At 43.4% G+C, this 6,477-nt stretch overlaps 1 pseudogene; it reads right to left on the bottom strand.

Annotated features, from left to right (window-relative positions):
- Positions 1-1,001: 1,001 nt before the first annotated feature.
- LOC125166280 (acyl-CoA-binding protein-like) lies at positions 1,002-1,418 on the bottom strand (annotated as a pseudogene).
- Positions 1,419-6,477: the final 5,059 nt, after the last annotated feature.

Below are 6,477 nucleotides of genomic sequence, written 5' to 3'. Positions count from 1 at the left end.
GAATCCAAGCATAAAACAACGTACAAACATGCAAATGCCGAGAAGAATGAGACCAAGTATTCTCCAAGGGTGGTAGAATAAACATAGTGCGCACAAGGTGTGAAGAATTATAAATATGAACGAAGAGAAGAAGCATTGAACTCTATGAATGCTGCAGGATCCATGGCACTATAATAGGACCAGCCCAGAACCTAGCAGTATACAACAAAAAACAGCAACTTGCTTATGCTCGCTGCCTGTGGGTCAGAAATTCAAAAAGGGCACAGTGGTAAAAGCCCTCGTTGCTCTGCAAGGAGCAGCCATGAGTAGAATGGCCAAGCCAACTGGAAGGCCTGGTGGCGGGAACAGCTGGAGCCTGGGGCAAGGTGGTGCCTCCAGAGGGACGGCCTTGGAGTTGTCCACCCTTACACAATGGCCCAGGACTGCAGGGAGCAAGGTGCAAGCTGCCCGGCTTCTCCTGGCCTAGCCACGTTCCGTGGAGTCCAAGCGAGTCAGGAAGGCCCATCCAGACTCAGTGCCGGGGGACTTAGACCCCACCTCTTGCAGAAATAAAAAGCATTTGGTACCATCTTTAAAACAGCCACATTAACAGACTTTTTATTTTCAATATGAATTCATTTATCTGTATTTAATGCCTTTTTCATCCTGGTATCTAATAACAATAATAATAGTAAGTTCTCTTCTTTTTCTGCGGCTATATTTGCTCTTTTTTTTTTTTTTTTTGAAATGTAGGAATTGGTGTGTTATAAGTGGCAGGACCCTAGGGATATAGCTGTGTTAAGAGGTGACTTCTGATATATTACTGATTAGTTTTGAAATAAAGTAAAAATACATTTGTTTATTTTTTTATTTAGACAGCAGGGGAGAGGGAGAAAGAATCTTTAAAAATAATTTTTTTTAAAGTAACAAATGTACTTTTAACTGACCTACAGATAAAAGCTACTCACAGCACGTCAGTAACCATTTCAGCCCTTACTCTGTTAGGGCCGTGTCCCGTAGAGTCTTCAGGATCTAGGTTCATGGGCTAATTTCATCATTTCACGTCATCCACAGTATTAGAAAAACAAGGCATTGTTAATCGGTTTATATGAAATGCATTGCCGGCAGCCAAATCCAGTTCCTTATATTCCATATTTTTTCTTTAGCTCTTCTACTTTGTTGATGTAAGCTTTCATGGCATCTTCCTTGGAAGTCCCTTTCAGCTGATTCCAGACATCCCACTTGGCCTTGCCTTTGAGATCTAGCAGTCGGGCCGTTCTGTGTTTATGTCCCCCACAGTTGCTTGTTTGTAGTGGCCGTAGATGAACAACATCTCATCATCTGCTGGCTTGGTCTTGAGGTACTTAAACATCCTCAGCAGCTTTATCAAACTCAGCTTAAGACGTGCCGGCAGGGTTGCGAGGATTCCAGAGAGTGTGCGGAGGTGGCCAAGAGCAGGAAGCAGTAGTCAAAAATTTTTTTCTTTAGGTGGGGCACCTGGGTGGCTCAGTCAGTTGAGCATCCCCCTCTTGGTTTCTGTTCAGGTCATGAACTCGTGGTTCATGAGTTTGAGCCATGTGTCAGGCTCCTTGCTGACAGTGTAGAGCCTGTTTACGATTCTCTCTCTCCCTCTCTCTTTGCCTCTCCTCTGCTCACTCTCTCTGTGTCTCTCTCAAAATAAATAAATCAACTTAAAAAAATTTTTTAATGTTTTTTAGTTTATTGTGAGAGAGAGCAAGTGTGCATGGGCAGGGGAGAGGCAGAGAGGGAGAGAGAGAATCCCAAGCAGGCTCCATGCTGTCAGCACAGAGCCCAATGTGGGGCTTGATCCAGTGACCCTGGGATCATGACCCGAGCTGAGATCAAGAGTCAGATGCTCAACCAACTGAGCCACCAAGGCACCCCTAAAATAAAAATTTAAATGTCAGTTGGACATATTAAATGGTTATCACAAGTAATTTATAACCCAACTTTTTTTTTTTTTTAATTTTTTTTTTTCAACGTTTATTTATTTTTGGGACAGAGAGAGACAGAGCATGAACGGGGGAGGGGCAGAGAGAGAGGGAGACACAGAATCGGAAACAGGCTCCAGGCTCTGAGCCATCAGCCCAGAGCCTGACGCGGGGCTCGAACTCACGGACCGCGAGATCGTGACCTGGCTGAAGTCGGACGCCTATCCGACTGCGCCACCCAGGCGCCCCTATAACCCAACTTTTTAGGAGACTGACACATTTCCTAAACTTGATAACCAACTTGCCAGGTGTTAGGATGCACATCCAAATTCCTAGAGTTGAAATAGAAGCCAGAGGGAAAAAAGCTAGATCTACAGACAAAGTGAATCTTGACAATGGCAGGCAGGAACCCACATCCAGAGGAAGCCAGCAGGCTATCGAGTTAGAAGGACACTGGACTAAGAAGTGAAAGGCTTCAAGTTCAATCCATGCCTTCCAAGTCACTATGATGTACTTGAGCAAGCCACTTGACTTGGTCATTTTGTTTCTTCATCCATAAAGAGTTTGGCTAGGTAACCTCAGGATGGCTTCCTTCCAGTTTTAGTAACGCTCTGACTTTATTTCAAGTCCCTCCTGTGCTCTTAACAGAGCAGCTCTTAAAATATGTATGAAAAGAAGTTAGGAAAAATAATTGAATGAGCATTCCTTTGGTAATCAACTTTCTTTTATAGGCACTTTTCCATGCATTTTTCCGTGCACGTTTCAGTGCATTTTTACACATAATAAAATGCCTAAACTAAGAGAAGAAAGATATAAGAAAGAGCTTGAAGAGAAGGTGTAAATAGGTTACAATTAAAATTTGGGGTCCAGAGAGAGCTTCCTGGTCAACTTGAGAGATGTTCAGTAACGATGTCTGTCTAGGGCAATGACAATTGCCAGTGTCCCTCCCCTCTTCCTTCTCTATTCATTTAGCCAGAGAAAAGGTGTTTTCCCTTTGATAGGTATGTTGAACAACAGCCAACCTCTCAGTGCCTGGGGCAAGCATGCACATGGGCCACTGGGAGGGGACATCTGTGCCTGTTGAACTGAGGCTTAAGGAGCTGTGTCGTGTTTGTCTAGGGTGGCAGGGGCCTTGCCTAACCATGAGCCCTATCAATAATCCATGGCCCTGTGGAGAAAGAACCCTATTAATAAGAAATGCTGGCTGTTCGTAGAAGACAGAGCCAATGATGCCCTTGTTCCAGGGAAACAGAATACTCTCAGACTGACGCAGCACTCTCTGAACTTTCCAGTTACGTCACCAGATAGCTTAGATCAGAGGCAATTTTAGAAGATGCATTCAACATACGACTCTCCTTTTGGCCATCCTAATTTGTTGGGGTCAACGTCTGGTCAGAAGCACACTATCAGTTTGTCAATTACACCTCCTTAAAGAAAATGAAGGGAGGGAGGAAGATATTTGACCAGGGATTCTCTTGTTTGACTTTAAGATTGGTCAAGGGCACCGAGTTATTTTGGAGAGTTGGGCTTTATATCAGGTCACTAAGTATGAAAATGTGATCTGGGTTTTACATCCAATATGGAGGACTAAAAAACAACAGAATTCCCAAATCTGTTTTTTGATTCCATTTAAAGCTCATAATCTTCTAGGTCTGTCTAGTTCTTCTTTATGGTGACGTTTAATTATTAATCCTGCCTTACTTTGAGGTTCTAATTTAAGAGTCCATTAATAGATTGTTCACTAGGGAGTTTGCCAGAATCACAGCAGGACAAGGTCATTAGTGTATGATGGCTAGGAGCATGGACTTGGAAGCAGACGGACCTGGGGCTAAAACCAGGCTCCATCACCACTTGCCGGCTGAGTGACCTTAAGAAGTTAAAACCCTGTCTAAGTCTCTATTTCCTCCTCTATAAGTATCATACTCATAAAGTACAATAATGTAAAGCATGAAGTAAGACAGGAAGTAAGCATTCAATAAAGTTTAGATACGTTAGTTGTTGTTTTTCTTAATTATTCATTTGACAAATAGTTATTGAGTGTTTAATATGTGCTAGGCATTGCTTTTGGCACTAGGGATGTAGGAATACTCAGCTTTGATAACTCATGAAACTTGCATTGTGGAAGCAAAGGAGACCAAAAATAAAGAATCAAGTGAATATACTTTTGCAGGAGGTTAAAAAAAAAAAAAAAAAACATAAAGAGAAAAAGAGAAGAGTGATGGAGATGGGAAGGGGGGTAGTAGCACATTACCAGTTTCTCTAATCAGATGACATTTAAACAGGGAACAAGAGGATGTAAGGGTGGAAGCCATATGGACATTTAAGGGAAGATCATTATGGGAACAAGAAAGTGCATATGCAAAGGCCCTGAGGCAAGCATGTGCTTGGTGTGTTCAAAAAAGAGTAAGGAAGAAAGTTCAGCCTTCTATAGCAGTAGGAGGTGAGGTCAGGGAAGTGACAGGAAGCAGTCAGAACATTATAGACCTTCCTTCCTCCCTTCCTTCCTCTCTTATTTTCTTCTTCCCTTCCTTTTTTTAAAATCCAGATATCACTGACACATTGGTCAAGTGTATTTCTGAGCAGACTTTGACCCTGACAAAGTAGGCTGGCTGGAAGGAGAGTCAGATGTTGATTGTGTCTTCTATAAAACAGCTGTAGGACTTTATAGACCATGATGACTTTGGATTTTACTGCGATGAGATAGGGAGCCACTGACAGGTTCTGAGCCAGGAGAGTCAAGAAAAGACAAAGTTTAAGGAAGATTACTTTATCTTCTGCATGAAGAATATAGGATATATACAGTGAGGCAACCAGGGAAATAGGGAAAACAGTTAATACAATCATCCTCACAAGACATGACGGGAGTCCGCACTAGAATGGCCATAATAAATGGGTGAGAAGAAATTCTAATCTGTATATATTTTAATTAAAGAGCCAACAAAACTTGCAGATGGATAAAATGTGGGTCCGGGAACAGAAAGTAGTCAGAGGACTTTAAGGTTTTGGCCTGAGTATCAGGCTACTTCCCAAGAAGTCAGCCAAAGGCAGTGACAAATCTGGCAATATGAGGTGAGGGTGAGAGAGAAACCAAGAATTTTGATTTGGACAAAACGAAGTCTGAATTGTCTCCTGTGTATCCAAGAGAAAATGTCAAATAGGCACTTTGATCCACCAGTCGAGAGTTTAGCAGAGAAGTCAGAGTGTAAGAGAAAACCATGAGGATTGTTGTCACCATTAGAGCTGTTCACCAATGTTTCTAGGCCCGTCACAGGACTGTACTTTCTACCCCCTTAAAGTTTAGCATAGCCGTGTGACTCGATACGGCCAATGAATTGAGGGCAGAAATGATTGCATCACTTCAGGCGGAAGCTTTAAGCTGTATGCGTGTGATTCACCATGGTTCCTTCTCCCGCCCAGGGGATTGTGGACACATTTGTTGCCCTGGCTCCCTGGGTGACTGATGCCTCTACTGACTCAGGATAGAAATTGACAGTGAACAAAAAATCTTTATTGTTCTGAAGCCTTGAGACTTGAGGGTAGTTTGTAGAAAATTCTTCCTTACTCTGAGAACCGTGTACGAAACTAAAAGTGTTATTAAACCAAGGAACTGGGTAAGACCATGTAGGCATGAGTGTTAAGGGTAATGAGAAGAGGACTGAGGGGCTGAGCCCTGCAGCATCCCGACACTTAGAGGTGGGGAAGGAAAGGAAGTTCCAGGGAAGGAGACTGAGAAGGAGCAGCTGCCAAGGGGAATTAAGAGATCCCAGGAAGAAAATGCCTCAAGAGGGAGGAAGTGATGAACTGCGTCAAGTAAAACCAACCAGCTTCTAAGGCGAGAATTAGGAAATAAGCAACGGGTTTGGCAACATGGCAGCTACCGGTGACCTGACACAGATTTTGTGAAGGGGATGGGAGCAAGCGTCTGCCTGTCCTGGGTTCAGGAATGGGCGGGATAGAAGGAATGAAGACAGATAGACAAGACAGACAAAGGAAATGTATCTGTTAGGAGAAGCAAAGAATGGAGGAGTCAAAGGAGGATGTTTTAAGTTAGAAGATTATAGCAAGAAAGAATTGCCTGGTAGAGAGGAAAATATTAACAACACAGGACACTGGACAATGTCAGGAGCGATGTCATCCACAGGCAGAGATGGAGATCAGGTGGTCAAATAGGCTGGAATGTGGTCGGTCTTCCAAGGTAGGAGGAGAGAAGCCAAACTATAAAGGTACAGATAGGCCAGTAGGTGTGGTGGTGAAGTAAAAGTTCTCTTTTGATTTGGTTCCATTTTTCAGTGAAATACGAAGTAAAATCATTAGTTAAGAGTGGGGGTGATGAAAGTGAGCATGGCCTACAAAGTTCTGTGTGTTCTGGCTGCTCCCTGCCACCTCTGACCTCATCTCCTTCCACTCTCCCCTTACTTTCTCCACTTCTTTTAGCCGCACTTTCTTCCTTGCACTTCCTCGAACACAGCAAGCACGCTCCTGCCTCAGGACCTTTGCACATGCAGTTCCCTGTGCCTGGAATGCTCTTCCCTTGCATGTCCACAAG

The sequence above is a fragment of the Prionailurus viverrinus genome, chromosome B2 (genome assembly GCF_022837055.1).
Source record: "Prionailurus viverrinus isolate Anna chromosome B2, UM_Priviv_1.0, whole genome shotgun sequence".
NCBI classification, from domain to species: Eukaryota; Metazoa; Chordata; class Mammalia; order Carnivora; family Felidae; genus Prionailurus; species Prionailurus viverrinus.
Note: the sequence above shows the minus strand (reverse complement) of the source record. Positions and strands in the feature narration are given on the sequence as shown.